At 45.3% G+C, this 24,772-nt stretch overlaps 1 long non-coding RNA gene and 1 pseudogene across 2 annotated transcripts; both read right to left on the bottom strand.

The window, feature by feature from the left end:
* Nucleotides 1-831: 831 nt before the first annotated feature.
* LOC148007055 (sperm motility kinase Y pseudogene) lies at nt 832-6,095 on the bottom strand (annotated as a pseudogene). Its single transcript, XR_015646145.1, has 2 exons — nt 2,879-6,095; nt 832-2,145 (listed from the first exon to the last, which is right to left on the bottom strand). The product of XR_015646145.1 is annotated as a sperm motility kinase Y pseudogene, transcript variant X2 (transcript).
* Nucleotides 6,096-11,884: 5,789 nt separating this feature from the next.
* LOC148007054 (uncharacterized) lies at nt 11,885-16,014 on the bottom strand. The gene is made up of 4 exons (XR_015646146.1): nt 15,095-16,014; nt 14,539-14,633; nt 12,801-12,979; nt 11,885-12,684 (listed from the first exon to the last, which is right to left on the bottom strand). It is a non-coding gene; the product is annotated as an uncharacterized LOC148007054 (long non-coding RNA).
* Between the last annotated feature and the right edge of the window lie 8,758 nt (nt 16,015-24,772).

The following is a 24,772-nucleotide window of genomic DNA, read 5'->3' as shown; positions in this document are numbered from 1 at the left end:
CATAACTATCAGAAAAGAGGTGCTGTCCTCCTGGGAGTCTGTCTCCAGACCCATAAAAATAAGATGTCAGGAAGAAGCTGGAGAAGCAACAGCAAATGCACCTTGTGCATATGCTAAGCAAGGAGATCCATGAGTTGCAAAACAAGGGGGACGATAGTGCAGAGGAGACTGACTGCCTGTGGACGCTTATGCTGGAGTGGCAGTTCCAGAAGAGACTTCAGGCCATATTTCTTGCGTTTCTCCCAGGTTCATTTCATAAAACTGTTCAAGAAGCACAACATTTGATGTTTCCATAGTAGAAGTTTATAACAACAATATTTTTGCCCTTCTGGCCTTAGACAGTTCTACAGTGGTGTCTATGGTTAAGTGCCAGGCAGTGAGAACCCAGGAGTGACATTCAGAGGTACAAAGAATTACCAGCAGGTGAGGTGCTCCTGGGGCCCAGTGTCCTGAGTGCAGGTCCTCAACCTTACAGCTGCCCACTCCAGCTGTGCCTGGGATGGAGCCAGTGCTACCAACCTAGGAAGCAGCTCAGGGAGTGTGCTTAGTATGTGCCCCATTGCTTCAGTGCATGACAAGTTTAATCTGCAGGAGTAGCAAGGATTTTAGCCAGCTCGCGTTCTGTATCTGAGGAAGAACATGTCTTTAAGAACATCAAGATGCTCACCTCTAGCACATATCAGCTTTATATATCAAAGATATCATAATAAAGCTGTTTAAAACATAAAAAGTTATAAGGTAGCTCAAGGGTAGGATTACTGACCCTGAGTATTATATCTAATTACACACACACACACACACACACACACACACACACACACACACACACACACACACACAGAAAGAGCTACAAAAGTTGGAAAAATAAACGAATCTTAAAAATATATAAATAAATGTATAATTATTAAAATCTATATGAGAGTCTATGTTTATCACCCAGCATTGAAGAAGGGGCTTAGAGAAATGAATTATCCCCCTCCAACCTCAAAAAACCTACGCACACACACAATCAATGACATGTGTAATTGTACCAGGAAATACCCGTATTTTATAGAATGCCATAATCGAAAGTAAGAACCATCTTTTTTGTTAAGGGTTGCCAATACATTCTTTTTTCAAGGTGTGTGCAGCTGTGCCAGTCTTGTTCACTATGGGATGGAAGAGGTCCCTGACCTGTGAGCCTAGAGGTGAGCAGGGGATCTTTGCTCCATTCTGAGACTGAGAAAGGCAGGATGCCCACTCAAGGGTCCATAGCAGGGAAGGTTTTCAAGCTATGACAGTGCTGGAAAAGCCTATACAAGGCACACAGTTATCAGTGATGTGTTTGCAGGGAGTCCAAGGAACCAGCTTTGTACTGATGCAGGTGGGCAAGCATTTATCATCCACCTCGCACTATGACAGCAATGAGAGTATTGCTTAAGTTTTATTTCATAGATTTGATCCCTGACCAAAATACCAAAAACTGCACCCTTAATGATGTAGCAAATAGAATAGTGGATGCTAGGCCAGGAACCTTTGACTCTTCTAATACCATTGTGTATTTCCGAGCAAGGAAGGAGAGGTATCAATGGACAGCAGTCTGTTTCCCCACGAGTACTCTACCACTGAGTTAGTAGCCTTAGCCCTCCTCACCTCTAGAAAAAGGGTGTCACTAAGTTGTCCAAGCTGATCTTAAACTCATGATGTAGACCAGGCTAGCCTTGAAGTTCTGATCCCCCTACCTACTGTGTGTCTTGAGTGTCTGGTATTACAGGCCCGTTTCTCTATGGATTAGTAGCCCATGGAAGAGTCCATGATCCCATGACCCTCTAGTTCTCACCCTGTGGAGCTATTGGCCTAAGGGGGAGATGGAGTCCATCTGAAGGGATGGGTCAACAAGACAACTCTGTAGAGTGGGGAACTCATCATTTATATTGGGTCCCTGCTGGGAAGAGGAGAAATCAAGAGGAGGGAGGAGATTGGTGTTGGGGAATCCTCCTCTTCCTCCTCTTTCTCCTCCTCCTCCTCCTTCTGCTGCTAATGCTGCTGGTGCTATTGCTGTTTCTCCTGTTGGTGCTGTAGCTTCTGCTGGTGTCTTTTCCTTGGCCATGTGTCTGAAATCACCTACTGTTTATACTCAGGACATGACAGAATTTCAAGATGGCACTGTGAGAGAAAAAAAGTCAATTTATTCTAAGCAAAAATCTTATGCGGTAGAATACTTAGATTACCATTTGGAGCTTTGATTGCCTTATTATTTTATCAAATCTTCTCTTCTACTTCTCAGTTAAGATTTTTGAAAGAAATCATTTAGAAATGTTACATATATATATATATATATATATATATATATATATATATATATATCAATTGCTAGGTCTTAGGAATGAAAAATATCAGTATGCAAAACAATATGCATGCATGCAGGATTCAGACCATCAACAATAACCAACAAACTAGGTTGTTGATACTTATTCAGTGACAAACCTTGTTATTAATTTTAAGGCGTAATGGAGTGGGATGTTACATTTGAAAACATAAGACTCTGTTCTGCAGCACTTGTGATTGATGACCACATGTGCTAGAACCAGTAGCCCATGGATGAGTGCATGAGCCCATGAATCTCTAGTCCTCACCTTGTGGGAGCTATTGGCCTAAGGGGGAGCTGGAGTCCATCTGAAGGGATGGGTCAACAAGAAAACTCTGTAGAGTGGGGAATTCATATTGAGTCCCTGCTGGGAAAAGGAGAAATCAAGAAGAGGGTGAAGGCTTGGTGTTGGGGAAACCTCATAAAAGAACTTAGAGAAGATACAAGGTAAGAATTGTGGGGAAAATGGAAACCAGAGACAGAGGAAGGACCAGCATAGAGCAAACTAGCAAGGACAAAGCACGAAGGTACCTGGGCTGTGCCTGCTGCTTCTTATCTGGACTTTCCCTGTGGCTCATTTCTGGGGTGAGATTCTGTTCTGCCCCAGGCGAAGTTTCTTTCTCCTTGGCAAGCAGCAACAAAGCTTTATCAGGGCATTTGCTATATTCCTGGTCCACCCGTTAAAACCTCTGTGCCCGACCCTGCTGGAGATGGGCTTATCCTCTAATGGGGCTCTGTGGGAGAGTAGATTATCTTCTTTTATTTCCTTGTTGCTACTCTTCTCACTGAAGATGCTTGTTGTTTGAATGTATGGGACACTCATGGCACATTTGTGATAGTGGTCCTGTGTACGTGTCATCGGTAGTGGCCTGAGACGACCAGCCACAGTGGACCTTCTTCCTCCTTTTGGATGAACCTTCTGGCCATAATGAGATACGTGACCTTGGGGGAATGACATCTGCAAGGTGCCAAGGACTGGCAGGCTTCCACTCCTCTTTCTTTGTAATCTAAAAGCAGCAGCAGGGTCAAGGCTAGGAAATGGGGCTGCAATGGGACTCACTTGCTGTGCCTGGGCTGTGCAGCCATACCCCGGGAGAGCCTGCTGTTGTAGGAAGCAATAAGTTGCCATTTCCTCATTATATTTTCTTTTTATTAGGGAGTATTTTATTACAGAGGCTTGAAATCCCATGCATTTCATCGCACCCAAAATTTCAGGGTCTGGCCTGAGGGGAAGCAGTTCTTCACAATGAACTGTGAACCCCTTCCCGTGTTCTTTGAACCAGGCGTGTTTCATCACCTCGCTGGCTGTTGGTCTATACATTGGATTTACTGTTAGTAATTGACTAAGGAGGTTCTCCAGTTCTTCTGAAACCCCACAGGGGGCAGGATACACCCCTGCAACAACTTGTTTTTGTAATTCTTGGATGATCACAGAATCAAAGGGGAGCTTTCCCACTACCATATAATACAAGACCACTCCTATTGTCCACATATCATTCTTCATGCCGTCATACAGAAGTCCAAGGAAGCGTTCCGGGGAACCAAAAGAATACGCACCGCAGTGCTGGTTTAGCATTTGTCCAGGTTGTGTTTCGGTGCTAAGCCCAAAGTCGATGACTTTGACCTTTTTGTTTTTATCAATCATTATATTGTCCACTTTCAGGTCTCGGTGAACAATCCCCTTTCCATGGCAGTAGCTCACTGCTGATAATATCTGTTCAAATATTTGCCGGGCCTCATCCTCCTCTATGTGCCCTGACTCTCTGATGTACTGGTAGAGTTGTTGGCCTTCCACCAGCTCCATTATGAGGAATATTCTAGTTTTGTTTTCAATGACTTGTAAGAGAGAAACAATGTTGGGGTGGTTGATCTTTCTCATTATGTTTGCTTCTGTCATGGCTGGCCAGAACCACTGCTTGATCTTTCAGAGAAATTTGACCGCCACTCGGGTACCTGTGAGCTGGCGGTGGGCCAGGAGGACCTTGGCATGGCTTCCTTTTCCAATAGTCTTCAGTACTTTATAATGGGAATGAAAGGTTCCCTCCTGAGAGATACTGGGATCGGGACTAGAAGGTGGTAACTCCTCCTCAGTCTCTGTAGGCATTTTATCAGTACTAATGCTACCTAAAAATAACAAACAAATGGAATCAAACAATGAAAAAGATGGAGCAATTCAGGAACTAAAATTACACATGTGGAACCTAAAAGAAACAAATGAAACAAAAAGAAAAAAATAATAACAAAGAAAAGACTAGACTAGAAAAATAGAATAAAATTATGAACAGGGGGAAATATGAAGAATCATAAGTAAAGCCAGCCAAATAACCAACCCCAAAAGAGAAAGCCAAGAGCACACCCATACTAAATGCAATGATGAAAATAAAAATCGTCATACTACAATAGGATTGGGCGGCCAAAGCTGATCAATACTGTGAATGGATTATTTGAAGAAAAAGGTCAGATGAAAGAAATGAGAGGAGAAAGACTGAGTATAAGACAAACAAACAAATATAAAAAGCCAACACTTAAGGGAAAACTCCATTGAATTTCAGGACCTAGTGATCCACAAAAATCCACAACTCTCCAGAGCAAAATACTGAAAATTAAAATGAACCAACCACAAGGAATAAGGCAGTTAAATATCAGTGAACAGTAAAACTTAAACAAAGGCCGAAGAGTCAAAGTGTCACAAAGGGCAAATTTGTATCAAGTCTAAGCCAATGATTGCTTGTACTCAATAAATAGAGAAACAGGAATAATGTAAAGGATGAAACCGCAGGACATTGAAAATGGAGATAGAGTGAATCATCCGACTGCAGAACCGTAAATAATCAAAGCAATAATATAGCATGTGAGAACATAAAAACCACCACAAAAAGGAATCCAGCAATCCATAATAAATAAATAAATAAATAAGTAAATAAATAAATAAATAAATGAATAAAACAAAACCACAATAAGGAAATAGCCAGTGGTCGTGAGAATATATGGTCTAATTCTATCTCGTAAACACATAGAAAAAAAAATCAATCCATAAATAAGCAGCCAGCGGTCTACGTAGGCCTTTAATCTGATATTATGGGGTTGGCATATCAAATTCCTGGGAGCCACTGGAGAGCCAAGACAGGTACTTGGGCAGCTGCAGGCCAGTGAGAGAGCCTGTCTTGAAAATGAGGTTGAGGACCTGCCTCAGGAACAGGAGCCAGGGTGACTTCTAGCCTCTACACTCTTTTGCACTGAGGTGCAGGTAATATAGATACAAGGGGCAAAAGGGGATGGGCACGTGTGTGCACACACAAACACACACACACACACACACACACACACACACACACAGGCACACAAACAGACAAACACCCAGATTCATACAAAACACACTCACGTAGGAACAGGCACACACATACTTACACACAAGTAAACCTGGAAAAATGCACATCACAGACACACACACACACACACACACACACACACACACAGGGACACACACACACACACAAAAGAAGTGGTACACACATACAAACATACACACAAACAAACCTGTAAACTCACACACTCCTACATATACTGACAAACACACAAGCGAAAGTGTACACACACACACAGGCAAATCTGTCAGCACACACTCTCTTACACACACTGATACATACACATATACACAGTACAGTAAAATCCAATACAACCACACACAGCTCACAAGATACAAACAAGTCGCAGAGGGCTCCACTCCACACCTCCTCTCAAAGCACTCAAAGAAATCCAGGCCTGGCAACAGCTTAACATCTGTTGGCTGGGACGCCTCACAGTCGCTCCTCATTAGTCACAATAGGACCTGTCATGACACGGTTGGGAAGGGCTTCAAGGCTCTGGCTTCTGTGGGCTATGGCGAGATTTAAGGCTTTTAGAAATCAAAGCCTGTAAGATGTTTACCTCTCCTTAGTTCTCTGTTTTGAATGTTTGCTGTGCCTCCTGCTTTAAAGTCCTCATGTCTATTCTCGCTGTGTCACTTTTTCTTTGAATTCTGAATGATTAGCCTCAAACTGATGGTACAGTGTTATAAAAATAAAAAACGACAAAGCTGTGTTTCTAAACTGACCCATCAAGAGGACACTGTTCTCATAAGCCCTCAGAAAGGCTCTAGGTAATCATCAAACACCTGAGACAAAGCTGCAGGGATAGGCAGAGCACTTGCCTCCCAAGGGTAAGGAATTGAGTTTCAATCCCCAAAACCCCCATCAATGTTGGATGCATCAGCAAAGCCCATAAGCTCAACATATGTGGTGTGGGGAGGGGTTGGGGCTTGAAGACAGGTGGTCTGACATGCAGGCGTGAGGACCTGTCAGAGGATAGTCTCTGACAGGACATGGGGTAGTGGTATGCATGGACACCTAGGCACATAAGGGGGTATGCATATACAGGCAGACACTTCCTATCACACAGAGGTTGGCATGATGTATAGAAAACCAAGTCCATCCTGAGTGTAGGGCTCACTTTAAATATTAAGGTCCAGTGATGGAACAGGCATGTATGAGGACAAGGAGCTCTGTGCAACCTGGGGCCAGAAGGAACAGAGTGGCTATGCTGACACAGTTGAAATGAATTCTCAATCACAGTCTGTGACAGCCAGGTCACAGGACCCAGTCTGCTGTGTTATTTGTGAGCAGCCAGTGCAGCCAGAAGCTAACTATTGAGCACTGACTGTCCCAAGCCCAGAAAGGGTCTCTGTTTCTCAGAGTGCTGGGGGCAGTGCAGTGTGTAGCGCTTTCCTTCTGAAGACTCTTCTGGGGTTTGGAGTCCCCTGTAGAGGACTCTCATGGCTGCAGACACTAAGCCTGGGAGGAAAGATCCTCATCTGTAGAGTTCACTGAAAGGCCTGAGAGCAGAAAAGGAAAGAAACAGCAAAATGTGCCACCTCTGCTCACTGTGGTTCAGCTTCTGCCTTTGCAGCTGAGTTCAGGTGCCCTGCAGTCCTCCCTAGCCTGAGTCAGTGATCTCAAGTTTAAGTCCCTACTTCCTGGTTTGTAGTATCAAACACAGCACAGTTTCAGGCAAGAAAAGCTGTGAACACCATCTAGACATTGTTGTCTACATTTGAGGGGGACTGTTGAGCCCCCAAGGGAGCAAGGGTTACAAGGTCAGTTATTATAGGAATGGCCAGGGTTGGAATCCAAGTTCCAATCTCCCTTTGCTCTGGGCAGAGGGTAGGCCTGGCAATTGGTTCCTGCTGTGTACATGGGGAGAATCAAAGGGTCTTATGGGATCGCTGGCACAGACCTCCCCAAGCATGGCTTAGGGAGCCTCACACCAACTCAATATTTGATGTGTTCCCAGTTTTGTCAACCACCCTCAGCTGTGTGCCATTTTCCCTGCCTCCTGCAAGGGACCCTAAATATCTTCCTGTAAAAGGCGATCAAGGAGGAGTTGCACAAGGACAGGTAGGGCTCTGTGGGGAGGTTCACATGGGCTAACACATTAGAGGGCCACAGTCCCTGGATTGATGCTGGATGGACACCCTCCTCTGACATCCAACAGGGAGGTCTTCACAGAGATCAAGAGAAGGCTTCTCTGAATAGCTGTGCAGAGCACCTCCGATTCATGGACTTAGGACTGACACCCATAGGATGCTTTTCAGGAGCCGATTGTGATTCAAGGGCTCATCTGCCTGGGTCCATGTGCCTCTAGAGATGAGCCCAGGACTTGGCTGTGGCTGGTTATGGGGTCAGATCAGAGGATGGGAGGGGGCTTGTCCTTGGCTCCTGGGAGTAGAGCAATTTTTCTTTCCCTGCCCCTACTTTTTTTGCTTTTCTTTCCTTGGCATAAGGAGGGACTGGAAGAAGTCTGTGTATGGGGAGTGAGGCTGGCTGGGAAACTGCTCGCTGTTCTACATTGTCATGCAGCTGGGGGCTTGGGGTTGTTGGCAGGATAACCTCTGCACCATTCCAGTCTGCTTCTCTCCACTTTATCCATGCATCCCTGTCCCAGGGCTGGGAGACCTGGATACAAAAGTCCCACCTGTAGCTTCCAGTCCAGGGATGGAGTCCCTCAGTGAATGGATTCCAGATGGTTCTGTGTAAAGCTGCATCGAACAGGGTAGTTACTGAACATGTGGGTACATGGAGGAGGATACTGCACTGCACCCACCCACATTTCATATAAAACCAATCCTCATGCTCAGGTACTAATTGGTTCTTTTTATATCTTTCACCATTTTTGCTATTCACTGTAATGTTAAGGGTGAATTTTCGTTGTTTCACTTCTGCAAAAAGACAGAGTTTAGCATTGGAGACTCCCTACAGCCTGGCTGGAAGGGAGGCCTACACCCATGTGTCCTTCTAGGAAAAAGCTCTTTCATAGGATGCCTCCCTGAGTCCCAGGATGTGTGGAGGGCTCTGTGCCCTACCAAGGGTTGACCTCAGTATATTAACGGGAGCAGAGGCTTCTCTCTGATCGAACAGTACCACCCTCCTGCAAGATGTCTATGATGGTTTGTATATGCTTAGCTCAGGGAGTGGCAATATTAGGAGGCGTGGTCTTGTTAAAGTAGGTGTGTCACTGTGGGCATGGGCTTTAAAACCCTTTTCCTATCCACATGCAAGCCAATCTTCCCCAAGCAGCCTTCAGATGAATATGTAGACCTCTCACTTACTCTGGCACCATGACTGCCTGGATGCTGCCATGCTCCCAGCTTGATGATACTGGACTGAGTCTCTGAACCTGCAATCCTGTGTCCATTAATGTTGTCCTCATAAGAGCTGCATTGGTCATGGTGTGTCTGTTCTCAGCAGTAAATCCCTAACTGAGACAATGTCAATGTTCCCTGCTCCAGCTTCCTGGCTATAGAAGCTTCACACATGAGCGGTATTCTCTTGGGATATGGGCCTAATAGGCTCTAGGTTGTCTGCTTGATCTGAGAGTGTCAGGACATCCTGCTCCTAAGGGCATTGTTACTGTTCCCATGCAATACTGTGAAAACATCAGCAGGCTCATGCTTTCTTACCCCCCTGAACACAATGCTGCCTTTTCCAGGAGTGGATCCAACAGCTCTCAGAACCTCCTCAGGAACTATGTGTTACCCAAGGATTACCTGCACTTGCTTACACACCCCTATTCTGTGTCCTGAAAACTTTTCAAAGCCCATTCATCTGAGACTGGTGAGTTCAGGACAGTAGTCCCAAGTTTCTTGTCCTATGCTGACAGTTCATTCTCATGAGACATCACTTACCCTTGACAGAGGATTTTTCCAAGGGGCATTGGATGTGCAGGAGAATTGTGTGTGCTGACTCCTGTCAGATCAGCACAGGATACCATCAAGGCCCCATTTGCTCTTGATTTTGGAACTCATGGTCTTGGCACTGTCTTGTTGTTATTTAGGTCCCTGTCAGTCCCTAATTGAATTTTAGCATGGGAACCCAGGGCAGTTGTCTTCAAAGATATTCCTAGTATGGGCCACATCTTCACCTTGCCAGACATAAAGCACAACAAAACACCAGGCAGGCAGAGAACCCTCAGGGGCTGGAACTGGCATGTTCAAACACTCTGGCTTGACCTTGGCCAGCACAGATTCAGAGAACATCTTCTATATAGGAAGATCTCCTTCCTCCTCTCAGAGTTTAGGACATCTAGAGGTAGGCTAATATGCTGGCACAATGTGAGCAGAGGCAGCACTCTGGGCTTGTTCAGTGTCAAAGCCTCCCTGCCACCCCTGTATCACAGTCACAGCAGCCCATCTCATGAGAATTCTAGGGCTGCTGATATCCTGGATGAATAATCCATGTTCTGCTGCTAGTTTCTTTGCTTCCACATGGACAACTGAGAGAAGGGATTGATTAAGTGTAGGTGAGGAAGCCCTGCAAATATCTACTTGGTGTTAATAAAGACAATGGGTTCTGACTGGCAAGATCTTTGAATTAGATTTTGAAAAATGCCACCTAGGAACAGTTAGTAGGTACTCTCAGGAAGGTGCAGCATGGTGGGCACAATGGGACAGGATCCCTGAGGCTGGTGCAGTGGGACAGGGTCGTTGGGGCAGGTAAAACTGAGTAGGAAACGTGAGCCAGGAACAACCGGGCAGGGACCCTGGTTCAGTTACAACAGAGCAGGAATCCTGGGGGAGATGCAATGGGGCATGAGTCCTGGGGAAGGGATCTTGTAGTTGTGGCCCTGTGGCATGTGCAACTGGCAGGGACTCTGGGGCAGGTGCACTGTGACGTGCACCCAAGCTGGAATGTTCAGACAGGTGTGTGTTTGCTTCATGCAGCTGCTGTCTGAAGTAGAGAACACTGGCAAGTGCCCCAGAGGGGATTTTGGGAACTCCTTCCAAGAATCCCTTAGCTCCTAACTGAGAAGCTATACATTCCACAGATGGACCTTTATTGAGATGAGCAGATTCTAAGGGAGCTGCCTTGAATGAACAGCCAAAGAAAGCAGAAATGAAGAAAAAGCAATTGCAGCAGACATGTTCAGTGTGTTTTCGACCAGAAAAGTAGGACTGGAAGAAAGTGATTAAGTCAAATCACTTCTCTGTCTATCCATCCATCCATCCATCCAACCATCCATCCATCCATCCATCCATCCATCCATCCACCCACCCACCCATCCATCCATCCATCCATCCATCCATCCATCCATCCATCCATCCATCCATCCATCCATCCATTTCCCTGAGGGAAGTCAGCTTTTATTTCTGAGAAGGTCAAAGCAGCGCTCCCTTGTGGTGACAATGAGGATTGCAGGCAGTGAGATAAGTGGGTATTTATTTATTTATTTATTTATTTATTTATTTATTTATTTATTTCATGATCTGCGATAGACTGCCACTTGTGGCCAGTCCCCATCTGCATCAGCTGTACCATAAACCCAGTCTCAGTGTGACACAGAAAAGGCCTAATTGGAAAGTATGTCCTCTCTCTAAGCGACACTGTATAATAACATACTCTGGACTGCAGGTCAGTCAAGGCCTGTGTTTAGGAGACTTGTGGACAGATGAATGTCTGTGAGTCTGGACTTAGACTCTGTGGAGGGCTCAGGTCACCTGACTGTCCTGAAGCTTCGCACTGTGATTTATTTCCCTCCTACAGAGCCAGACACCTGAGCAACTGCATTTCCTGGTTATCCCCTAATACTCTTACACTGTGTAGTGTGTTCAATCTCAGGGAGGGCCTGGGAATCTGAGAGACACCACTGAGCCCTCTGGGCCTGGCTGACTCAACCTGAGGCTACTCTGTGTGTCTTCATTTTGCTCACCCTCCAGAGACCTCAAAAGGCAGCAGTGAGCTTGCTGAGAGGTCAGGAACCTCCATAATGGCCGAAGAGCAACTGTCCTCTTTTACAGGTTCATCCACAGAGCTTGTAGTTCTGATTGGTGCAACAGTCAGGAAGAGTGAAAGATGTCATCTCCCAAGGACAAGTGCTGTGCTAGTGGACACTGAGGAACTTCAGGGATCAAACCCTTCCCCATTCTTCTCCAGCCTCTCTTGTTCTTCGTTGAGATGTTTCCTGCAGATCTAAAAGATCCAGGCAATCCATGACATGGGTTTGAACATAATCTCGACATTTTATTCATTGCCTGATAACTAAGACTAGGTAAAATTTATTTATTCATTCATTCATTCATTCATTCATTCATTCAATCAATCATTCGTTATGCATACGTACAGGGTAGCTGTATTTAGAAAGACCAGAGAGGGCATCAGATGTCATTAGAGACATTGGTGAGCCTCCATGTGCTTGCTGGGATTTGAACTCAGGACCTCTGAAAGAGCATTCAGTGCTCTTAGCCACTTATCAATCTTTCCATTTTCCAGGCTAACTTTTTTACTTCCAATAATGTCTTCTTTATTCAGGTTACATCCTGATCCCAGTCACTCTCCCTCTTCCCTTCCCAGTCCCACCTTACAAATCCTTTCTACCATAATGCTCTCCCTTCTCTTTGGACAAGCGGAAAGTCCCTGGGTACCACACCACCCCGGGACATCTAGTCCCAGGTGGCCCGAGCACATTCTGCCCCACAGATTTACAATCAGGCAGTCCGGGTATGGGGAACAGATCCAATGGCAGGCAACACAGACTGAGACAGTCCTGGATCTACTTGTCAGATGACCCACATGGAGACCAACTGCAGATAGCTAACCCGGCTCTGGGGTTGGTTGCACAGGCTCTAGCATACTCCATGGTCCAAGGTATCTGACGGTAGGGGACTTCTTGTAGTGTTTTAACCCAACCAGTTTCCTTGTCACTCTCCCCCCACTCTTCCACAAGACTTCCCGAGCTCCATCTGAGGATTGGCTGTGGCTTTCAGCTGCTGAGTGAAGCCTCTGGAGACAGGTGTGCTACTTTTCTGTCTGCAAGTAAATCAGAAAGAATACCATAAATAGCGTCAGAGGTTGTGTCTGTCACATGAGACAGATCTCACTTTGTGTCAGTCATTGACTGGTTGGTCCCTCAATATCTGCTTTACCTTTATCCCTACACACTTATTGGCAAGACAGATTTCGAGTTGAAGGTTTTGTGAATGTATTGATGTCTCCTTCCTCTTCTAGAAGTCTTTCTTGTTACAGGAGGTGGCCATTTCGTTTTCATGCTCTGGTAAGCCTGCAAGGGAGGCTTTGTGTTGGGTCCAGTAGTTAAAAGCAAGACCTGGGAAGAGGAACGGCAGAGTTGTGATCTAGGACTTCCTGCAGCAGCCAGCTCTGGGTCCTGGGAGCCTAGGCAGGCTTTGCAGTCATAGAGCTCCATCCACTGCCCAAGTCCCATCCTGACACCTTCTCCATCTCTATTACAGACCATTGTAATTCTGGCATAGTCGCTCTGTCCTGGGCCCGATAGGCCATCCTACCCTGGAAGAACAGAGAGTTCAAGGACGGCCAAATTTCACTTAAGCAAACTTGTTCTCAGACTGTGTGGTTGCTCTGTCTTAGCTCTCATAACACACTTTCCACTACGTTGCCTTAGGCTGTATCCTCCAAGCATCCCACCATGCATCAGCTCCATATACTGACGAACCTACCTTAGGGTCCCTGATAATTCCAGATACTTTAATGTTCTCCCGGGATGGACTGTGGCTTCTGCTGTGGCTCACATTGATCCTAGAAGTTCTTGGGAGCCTCCATGCCATGGCATAGGATGTCTCTGAATCCGCACTGGCCTGAGGGATTCCATCTGGCACAGGATTCTCTCCCTATTGTTGAATTTTGGCTCTTACGTTTTTCAGGAATGGCTCTGCATGTGGTCAACACAAACTACCCTGGAAGACCAGAGAGTTCAAGGACGGCCAACTTTCACTTAAGCAAACTTTTTCACACACTGTGTGGGTCCCATCAGCAGAGAGTAGCCTCCACATTGCAATGATGTGCAAACTTCTGCCTTTCAGCCATGATGGACTTTAGGATCTACCCTGAGGACCCTCCACAAGCCACAGGTGGGTGATGTGTAAATTGGGCATGTTATTGGGTCAGGTCTTCAGTGCAGTGCCTTAAGCTGACAGCCTTTTGGGAGGGCATATGCTTCTCTATTAAATGAACTGGTTCCACTGTTGGCCTGGACTCTGCTGTGTCTGCCGCTCATGCTCTCCTCCAAGTCTCTAACTGTCCCTAACTCTCCTTGACTGGCTGGTCAATCAGTCTTTACCAGTCTAGAGCCATTCTATAAACACAGAGCCCAGACTGTCCTCTGCCGACGTTTAACAGGGCTGCTGGTTTAGTGTCCTGGGTTCCCTATGGGGGTGCAAACTCAAGTTTCTTAGGTCCCTATGTTTCTGACAACAAGCCTTTAGAACAAGGTAGATGTGAAGAAATCAGGAAATAAACTCCTGCAGTACTTCATGTCTACCACTGGAGGGCTCTACACTTTTCTGGTCCTGGTGTGCTACTCAGCAAACCCTCTCACTGGAAGGCTCTGTGCCTGAAGCAGAGAACCTCTGCTAAACACAATGTTACCAAGAAACTGGCTGTATCTTCATGGCAGCCTGTAGAAGATTCTCCACGACCCTGAGGACCCAATTGGGAAAACTTAGGTAGGCAGGGTGTGGGAGCCACCAGGGCTGTATGGAGACCTTACCCAGAATTTAATCTCCAGCTGTGCATTCCGATTAACATGACCCACACTCCTATGAAGGTCTCTGGGTGGCTCCTGATATGAGTTGGGGGAGGGGGAGGACAAGGAAGCTGGGTCAAGACAGAAGCACTGTCCTTACTCACTGCGTCTGGGCTTGTTCCTGCCCTAACTGGGAAGCAGGAACCAAACACCCACTCCTCATGGGACTGTCCGTGATGAGGCCAGCTGAGGATCTGAACTGTCAGCAAGAAAGACAGGAGCTGTATGTGCCACAAACCAGAGCACAGTGTCCCGCATAAGCCCATCTTTCAAATGATGCCATCTCCTCCCCAGAGTGGCTCCAGTCTGGGTTAGGAGTGGGTCATGTATTCCGAGCTCTCTGCTACTCCTGCAAACACAGCAATGGTGCCTTCTCATGTTCATCTATACTGAGCCTAGGGAGCAGCCAGAGGTCATACTCATGGGAATTGAAACTCAGTTCAATCTGCTATCCTGTAGCCCATGAGTCTGGACTCAAATTTAGTGGTCAAGGCCAGTGGTTTTTTTCCTGGACAAGACTTTGAGAATGTTAGTGACACATTGTATGCCCTTGGCTGGCCTTCACACTAATAGCCCTGAGTGACCATTCCAGCCTGCCCTCAGGGATTCAGATCAGCATTGGCCAGATCAGGCTCTTTGCTACCTGTTCCTATAGCTCACCTCCACTGTAGTTCATGTGTCCTGGATGCTGCAGCTGCTCCAGAAGCTACCAGATGTCTTCCCACAGAATCCTGTAGTCCCTGTGGGCTCATCCACAGACATCTCACACTCTCCCTGCTGGGAGTTAGGCTGGATGCCTGCTGTGTGGGAGCTGCCTTGGCTTGTGGAACAGAGTCAGAAGCAGCGGAGGAGATGTTGTCTGCTGCTCCTAATGTCCTCAGTGCCCAGGGCTTGCCTGTGGTGTGGTTGTGGTCCAGCTCCAGTTAATCACTGATATAAATTCAGCCCGTAGAAGCTGCGTACCCCATGAGGCACAGGGAGGACCATGACTGAGGGGGAACCATGCAACCCAGGACCCTGTTGGGATCAGGGAATATTCCAGGTCACATCTCACGCAGGATGCAAGGCTAGGAGCTCTGTGTGCCCTGACACAGGTGCATGGGACTGTGACTCCCATGAAATGCTCCTTCATACCTATTACATCATCAGCTTTGAGAAGGTCTTCCTCAGTAAGAACATTCCACACTGCTTGCTTCTGCCATCTGGCTCTCTTTTCCAGGGCTGCATGCCCTCAGGAACATTGACATGTCTTCTATGAAAATTAATATTCTGTTAAATCATTTTGATAAACAGTTCTCAGCATGATATCTGTGTCCAGAAGTAGTCATCAGCAATTCTCACGGGGACAGGGAATCAAAATCTTCCCCCTGCTCTTCATCTTCCTCTTTCTCCTCCTCTTCCTTCTCTTCCTCCTCCTCCTCTTCTTTCTCCTCCTCTCTTCATCTTCCTCCTCCTCCTCCTCCTCCTCCTCCTCCTCCTCCTCCTCCTCCTCCTCCTCCTCCTCTGCTCCTCGTTCTCCTCCTCCTGCTGCTGCTGTGCCTAATGCTGCTTCTGCTATTGTTGATACTCCTGTTGCTGCTGTAGTTTCTGCTGGTGTCTTTTCCATTGCCATGTGTCTGAAATCACCTACTGTTTATACTGAGGACATGAAAGAATTTCCAGATGACACTGTGAAATAGACAAGACAATTTATTCCAAGCAAAAAAGACAGTGAGGTAGAATTCTTAGCTTACCATTTGGGGCTTTGATTTGCCTTACTATATTATAACTTCTTTTTTCTACTTCTCAGTTGAGATCTTTGAAAGAAACCATTTAGAACTACTACCTATAAAATTCAATAGATCACTAGGTCTTAGGAACAAAAAAAAACCAGTATGCAAAACAATATGCATGCATGCAGGATTCTGACCATCAACTATAACCCACAAACTAGGTTGTTGATACTTATTCAATGACAAACCTTGTTAATTAGTTTTGAGGCTTAATGGAATGCGATGTTACATTTGAAAACATAAGACTGTGTTCTGCAGCACTTGTGATTGATGACCACATGTGAAAAGATCAGTAGCCCGTGGAGGAGTCCATGAGCCCATGAACCTCTAGTCCTCACCCTGTGGGAGCTATTGGCCTAAGGGGGAGCTGGAGTCTATCTGAAGGGATGGGCCAACTAGAAAACTCAGTAGAGTGTGGAACTTATCAATCCTATTGGGTCCCTGCTGGAAAGAGGAGAAATCAAGAAGAGGGAGAAGGCTTGGTGTTGGGGAAACCTCATAAAGAACTTAGAGCAGATACAAGGTAAGAATTGTTGGGAAAATGGAAACCAGAGACAGAGGAAGGACCAGCATAGAGCAAACTGAAAAGGACAAAGCACAAAGGTACCTGGGCTATGCCTGCTGCTTGTTCTCTGGACTCTCCCTGTGGCTCATTTCTGGGGAGAGATTCTGTTCTGCCCCAGGCGAGGTTTCTTTCTCCTTGGCATGCAGCAACACAGCTTTATCAGGGCATTTGCTATATTCCTGGTCCACCCCTTAAAACCTCTGGGCCGGACCCTGCTGGGGATGGGCTTATCCTCAAATGGGACTCTGTGGGAGAGTGGGTTGTCTTCTTTGATTTCCTTATTGCTACTCTTCTCACTGAAGATGCTTGTTGTTTTAATGCATGGGACACTCACGGCACATTTGTGATAGTGGTCCTGTGTAGGTGTCATCGGTAGAGGCCTGAGACGACCAGCCACAGTGGATCTTTTGCCTCCTTTTGGATGAGCATTCTGGCCATAGTGAGATACGTGACCATGGGAGGATGACACCCGCAAGGTGCCAAGGACTGGCAGGCTTCCACTCCTCTTTGGTTCTAATCTAAAAGCAGCAGCAGGATCAAGGCTAGGAAATGGGGCTGCAACGGGACTCACTTGCTGTGCCTGGGCTGTGCAGCCATCCCCCTGGAGAGCCTGCTTTTGTAGAAAGAAATAAGTTGCCATTTCCTCATTATATTTTCTTTGTTTTAAAGAGTGTTTTACTACAGAGGCTTGGAATCCAATGCTTTTCATGGCATCCAAAATGGCTGGGTCTGGTGTGAGGGGAAGCATTTCTTCATAGGGACCTATCAATCCGTCCAGTGTTCTTTGAACCAAGGGTGTTTCATTGCCTTTCTTGCTCTTGGTCTAAAGTTGGGATTTACCCTCAGTAATTTACTAAGGAGGTCCTCCAGTTCTTTTGAAACCCCACAGGGAGCAGGATATACCCCTGCCACTACTTGTCTTTGCAGTTCTTGGATGATCACTGAATCAAATGGGAGCTTTCCCACTACCATACAGTACAAGACCACTCCTATAATCCACATATCATTCTTCGGCCCGTCATACCGATGGCCAAGGAGGAGTTCAGGGGAACCAAAGGAGTACGTGCCGCAGTGGTGGTTTAGCATTTTTCCAGGTTGAAATTGGGTGCTAAGCCCAAAGTCGATGACTTTGACCTTTTTGTTTTTATCAATCATTATATTGTCCAGTTTGAGGTCTCGGTGAACAATCCCCTTTCCATGGCAGTAGCTCACTGCTGACAATATCTGTTCAAATATTTGCCGGGCCTCATCCTCCTCTATGTGCCCTGACTCTCTGATGTACTGGTAGAGTTCTTGGCCTTCCACCAGCTCCATTATGAGGTATATTCTCGTTTCCTTTTCAATAACTTGTATGAGAGACACTATGTTGGGGTGGTTGATCTTTCTCATTATGTTTGCTTCCATCATGGCTGGCTGGAACCACTGCTTGTCCTTTCGCAGAACTTTGACAGCCACCGGGGTTCCTGTGAGCCGGTGGTGGGCCAGGAGGACTTTGGCGTTGCCCCCTTGCCCAATTGTCCCCAATACTTGGTATTGGGAATGGAAGTTGCCCTCCTCAGAGATACTGGGCTCGGGTGTAGGGGTTGGTAACTCCTCCTCAGTCTCTGTAGGCATTTTATCAGTACTAATGCTACCTAAAAATAACAAATATGGAATGAAATAATAAAAAAGATGGAGCAATATAGGAGCTAAAATTACACTTTGGTACCTAAAAGAAACAAACAAAAGAAAAAGAAAAAAAACAAACAAAGACAAAGTAAAAACTAGACTAGAAATATAGAGCAAAATTTTGAAAAAGTTAAGGGGAAAATATGAAGAGTCATAAGTAAAAGCCACCCAAATATCCAACCCCAAAAGAGAAAGCCAAGAGCACACACATAATAAATGCAATGATGAAAATAAAAATCGTCATACTACAATAGGATTGGGCGGCCAAAGATGTTCAATACTATGAATAGATGTTCATTGAAGAAAAAAAAAAACAGATGAAAGAAACGAGAGGAGAAAGAATTAGTATAAGACAAAACAAACAAATATAAAAAGCCAACACTTAAGGGAAAACTCCATTGAATTTCAGGACCTTGTGATCCACAAAAATCCACAACTCTCCAGAGCAAAATACTGAAAATTAAAATTAACCAACCACAAGGAATAAGGCAGTTAAATATCAGTGAATAGTAAACCTTAAACAAAGGCCGAAGAGTCAAAGTGTCACAAAGGGCAAATTTGCATCAAGTCTAAGCCAATGATTGCTTGTACTCAATAAATAGAGAAACAGGAATAATGTAAAAGGATGAAACCACAGGACATTGAAAATGGAGATAGAGTGAATCATCCGACTGCAGAACCGTATAATCAAAGAAGTAATATAGCATGTGAGAACATAAAAACCACTAAAAAATGAAACCAGCAATCCATAATAAATAAATAAATAAATAAATAAATAAATAAATAAATAAATAAATAAATAAAACAAAAAACAAAACCCCAATAAGGAAATAGCCAGTGGCGTGGCAATATGTGACCTAATTCTTTCTCTTGAAGTCATCCAAAAATCAATCAATCAATCAAGAAATAGGCAGCCAGCCATCTACATAGGCCTTTAAACTGATATTATGGGGTTGGCATACCAAATGCCTGGGAGCGACTGGTCAGTCAGCCCAGATACTTGGGCAGCTGCAGGCCAGTGAGAGAGCCTGTCTTGAAAATAAGGTTGAGAACCTACCTCAGGAACAGCAGCCGGAGTGACTACTGGCCTCTACACTCTCTTGCACTGAGGTGCAGGTAATATAGATACAAGGGGCAAAAGGGGATGGGCACGTGCACACACAGACACACACAGACACACACACACACACACACACGCACACACACACACACACACGGGCACTCACACAGGCACAGGCACACACACAGGCACACACACAGAAATACACAGAAGTGAACTTATACTCACACAAACTCTTACAAACACCCAGATTCACACAAAACACGCATACTTACACACAAGCAAAGCTGGAAAAACACACGTCAGACACATACACACATACACACAGGGATACACATACGCACAAGAAGACATACACACATACAAACACATACACACATACAAACCTGTAAACTCACACACTCCTACATATACTGACAAACACACAGGCAAAAGTGTACACGCACTCACACACAGGCCAATCTGTCAACACACACTCTCTTACACACACTGATACATACACATATACACAATACAGTAAAATTCGATACAACCACACACAGCTCACTAGATACAACCAAGTCGCAGAGGGCTCCACTCCACACCTCCTCTCAAAGCAGTCAAAGAATTCCAGGCCTGGCAACAGCTTAATATGTGTTTGCTGGGCCGCCTCACAATCGCTCCTCATGAGGTCACAATAGGACCTGTCAACATGGTTGGGAAGGACTCTGAGACCGTGGCTTCTATGGGCTATGGAAAGACTTTAGGCTGTTAGAAATAAAACCCTGTAAGATGTTTAGCTGTCCATAGTTCTCTGTTTTGAATGTTTACTCTGCATCCTGCTTTAAAGTCCTCATGTCTACACTCAGGGTGTCACGTTTTCTTTGAATTCTGAAGAATTAGCCTCAAACTGATGGTATAGATTTCTTTTTTTAAAGACAAAGCTGTTTCTAAACTGACCCATCAAGAGGACACTGTTCTCATAAGTCCTCAGAAAGGCTCTAGGTTATCATCAAACACCTGAGACAAAGCTGCAGGACTAGGCAGAAACTTGAGTTTGAATCCCCCAAACGCCTAATGGATGCATCAGCAAAGCTCACAAGCTTTCTCTGTGGAGAAGTTAACATGGACCAACAGATTAGAGGGCCAGAGCCCCAACCCATGCTGGGTGGACACTCTCCTTTGACATCCAACACAGAGATCTTTGTACAGAGATCAGGAGAAAGCTTCTCTGAATAGCTGTGCAGAGCACCTCAGGCTCAGGGACTCAGGACTGACACCCATAGAATGCTGTAGAGGAGCCCTTTGTGATTCAAGGGCTCATCTGCCTGGGTCCCTGAGCCTCTAGAGATGATCCCAGGACTGGGCTGTGTCTGCTTATGGGCTCAGACAGGGAGGTGCCAGGGGGTTTGCCCTTGGCTCCTGGGAGTAGAGCAGTTTTTCTTTCCCTGTCCCTGTTTTTTGAACTTTTCTTCCTTGGGAAAATGGAAGGACTGGAAGAAGTCTGTCTATGGAGAGTGAGGCTGGCTGGGAAACTGCTCGCTGTTCTCCATTGTGATCCTGCTGGGGGTTTGGAGTTGTTGGCAGGTTAGCCTCTCCACCATTCCAATCTGCTTCTCTCCATTTAATCCATGCATCTCTGTCTCTTCGCTTCGTGACATGGTTGCACAAGTCCTACCTGTAGCTGCCACTCCAGGGCATAAGTCCCTCTGTGAGTGAATTCCAGATGGTTCTGTCTAGAGAGAAATTGTACAGGGTCGTTGCTCAGTATGTAGGAACATGGAAGAGGATACTGCACGGCATCCAAACACATTTCATATAACATCAATCCACATACTCTGGTACTCATAGGTTCTATTTACACCTTTCGCGATTACTGCTATTCACTGTACTGTGAAGTGTGAATTTTTATTATGTTTCACTTCTGCAAAGGAAGAGACAGTGTTTAGCACTGGAGATTCCAAAGGCCTAGCTGGAAGGGAGGCCTTGACACACAGGTGTGCTCCTGGGAAATAGCTCTTTCATAAAACGCCCCGTTGAATCCCATGATGTGTGGATTGCTCTATGCCCTATCTAGGGTTGACCTCAGTGTATATATATATATATATATATATATATATATATATATATATATATATATATATATATTAACTTGAGTATTTTTATATACATTTCCAGTATTCCCTTTCCCAGTTTCCGTGCAAACATCCCCTTCCCTCCTCCCCATCATCCCCCCCTTGTCGCCCTCCTCCCAACAATCTAGTTCACTGGGGGTTCAGTCTTAGCAGGACCCAGGGCTTCCCCTTCCAATGGTGCTCTTACTAGGATATTCATTTTCCATGTTCCCTTCCCCAGCTTCCAGACTTTAGATGACTGGATGCCGTGACTGATTTTTACACAGGATAAAAGTTGGCTACATTTGTGTTTGATTATTAACAGTGCCTCTGGAACTAAACTCAGATCATCAGCTATTCCTTTCACCTCTGAACCATCTCAAAAGCTCACACTATATGTTCTGTTCTGTCCTCAGTGTACCATGTATTTCTATAATCACCAGCATTGTTAAAGCAAGCCAAAGGAGATTTATAAAATTTTCAGATTTTGAAATTTACATTCACTCATAGCTTGTGCTACACATCATTAATCCCCCTTTCATGAGAGAGAAGGTCTCTTTACTGTCCAAACCACCCTTGTGTACAGGGTGAGTTTTAGGACAGCTTCAGTTTGTGGTAACACTCTGTCTCAAATTAAGCACACAACAGCAACAACCCAACCACACTCACACAGAAACACATGCATGGAACACACACACACACACACACACACACACACACACACACAGAGCACTTTCCAGTTGCTACCCTTCCCATTCCTCAAGTGAGCAATCAGTGTAACTGTACTTTAATCTCACCTACCTCAGTCCTTCCAGTCTGTAGGCTTCTCTTAAACCCTCCGGAATTGGCAACTGACATCAGGCCGGTTTCTGCTTGCTGGTGGGGAAATTGGGTTGTGTTGCTTTGTTAATCTGTACTCCCTTAGCCATCTTCCCCAGGCCCAGAGAAGATTCCATTAACCTCCTTCAGAGTACTTCAGTGTTTTTAAGTCATACTCAACAAAGTAAGAAACCATTTGGTTTGATTGCAGCATTTAGGATTGTGTTGAGTAGGTACCAGCAGAATGTACACTGTTTATGAAGTAGGTCTGTGAGTAAGGGCTAGGTGTAATTTTATCTGCTGAGTGAGTGAGTGTTTGCTCCATATCGTTACCCATTTTGGCTTCTGTGGTATTTTTATTCCTATAGACTAAACGGTTTGAGTTTGTGTTGGCTTCTTCTGTGATTTCAGTATCCAGCACCTCTGGACTTATCCTATAAGTATTACCAGATTAACAGGGCTGTTGATTTTCCATGGAGATGCTTGTTTACATTTTTACTTAATCCACATCTTATGTTCAAGAGGAGGGAGAGCAGCTTTCTGGTTTTGCAGCAACACACATTGACCCAGAGTGAAGGTTCTCTCTGTTACTGATTCGAATTCCTGAATCATCATGACATTTTGCATGAGCTATCCTCCACTGTCTCGGGCAGTTGAGTACTCCTTTCCCAGTTGGTGACTCTGTTTGGGAAGACTCAGGAGGTGTGCCCTTGCTGGAGAAAGAATGCCAGTGGGGCTGGGCTTTGAGGTTTTAGTGCTCTGCACCACTCCCTGTGCACTGTCTGCTTTGTACTTGTGATTCCAGATGTGAGTCCTCTGCTTCCTGCTCCTTCCCCTGTGCCCTGTAGTCATGGAACTTAACCTATGGTAACAGGTGGTCTGTGAAATAGGATCACTAATCGCCTACATGTTTTATAGTTTGCTGTGCTCATGGCATTTCTGTCACAGAAATACAAAGGTAACTAATGCAGAAGGGGATGTAATAGAGCAGACTCTTGCTCTGTGATACCTGACCATGCCAGTTTGTGCTTGTTACTTGTTTTGGAAAATATGCAAGAATTCAGAACTTTGAACTAGAAGTGGCCCAGTGCTCTAAGAAGAGTTTAATGGGGTATACTGGCAGGAGCTTGGGAGTCAGGAGTGCCAAGACCTATCCAGAATGTGGAAGCCCAGGACAAGTGGATTCAGAAGGCAATAATATTTGTAACTGGTCTGGGATAATTTGTATGATGCTTTTACAAAAATGTGGCTTCCTGCAGCCCACATCGTAAAAACCTACCTGAGGCTAAATTAAAAAGTAATAAACAAATTTCTTCGATGAAAATTTGAAGAGAGCCCAGTATGGCCTCTGTTATACTGAGGTTATAGGACTTCAATGAAAAAGAGCAAATGGGGCAAATAGAAATACAAAATGTATAGTTTACAGAGAAAAAGACACTGGGAAGATTAATATTATAGCCAATGCCTAGGCCAGAAGAGAGCCTGCAATTACTTAGGAGATTAGAACCTTAATAAGAGGCCATGTCTCCTCAGGTGATGACATCACTCAATTAACCTCGTAATCTGTGGTAGAAAGTGACTTACTTAGTGTTTTCCTGCTATTAACAGACTCCATGACCAATGCAAATCTTATAAGAAGAACACTGCTTTGGGTTTGGCTTACAAGTTCAGCAGTTTGGTTCATTATCATCAAGGTGGGAGCATGGCAGCATCTAGGAGACATGATACAGGAGGAGCTGGGTGTTCTACATCATCATCTGAAGGCCGCTACTAGAAAACTGATTTTCATGCAGCTATAACAAGGAACATAAGGGTCACATCTACAGTGACACACTTCCTCAATCAAGGCTACACCTATCCAATGAGGGCTCATCTGCAAATAGTCCCACGCCCTGGGCTGAGCATATTCAAATCAACACAGGAACATTAGGCATTTTCAGTTCCTGAAATCACCTGTGATCACAAGCTGTTGCTTCTGTGGGTCATGGGGCCCAGGGCTTTCCAGAAATCAGGCATCTTCTCATGTACTCTCATCAGTCACTGGGAGTAAGGAAGCTCAGCAAAGGACTGCTGTGTGGGCTGAGAAAACTGAGAAAGTCTGCTTGGGAAGGTGTGTCAATCTTCATCTCCACATGGAGATAGCATGGGGGTTACCTGACCTTACCTAACCAGTTTTCATGTTTGGTACCCCTGGATCATATTCACTGTCAGGTAGGAAAGTGTTATTTGGCACCCAATGTCATGTTGTGCTATCATGTACCCAAAGTTGATAGATGACTTAAGAATGTAGGATTGAAAGGTATCCAGTTTCTAATCTGGGAAGGAGAACAGCAGGCCTGAGAGGAACAGGCCTCATGTGCA

This window comes from Rattus norvegicus, chromosome 1, assembly GCF_021556685.1.
Source record: "Rattus norvegicus strain SHRSP/BbbUtx chromosome 1, alternate assembly SHRSP_T2T, whole genome shotgun sequence".
In the NCBI taxonomy this organism is placed as follows: Eukaryota; Metazoa; Chordata; class Mammalia; order Rodentia; family Muridae; genus Rattus; species Rattus norvegicus.
This window is presented reverse-complemented; position numbering and strand designations above follow the sequence as displayed.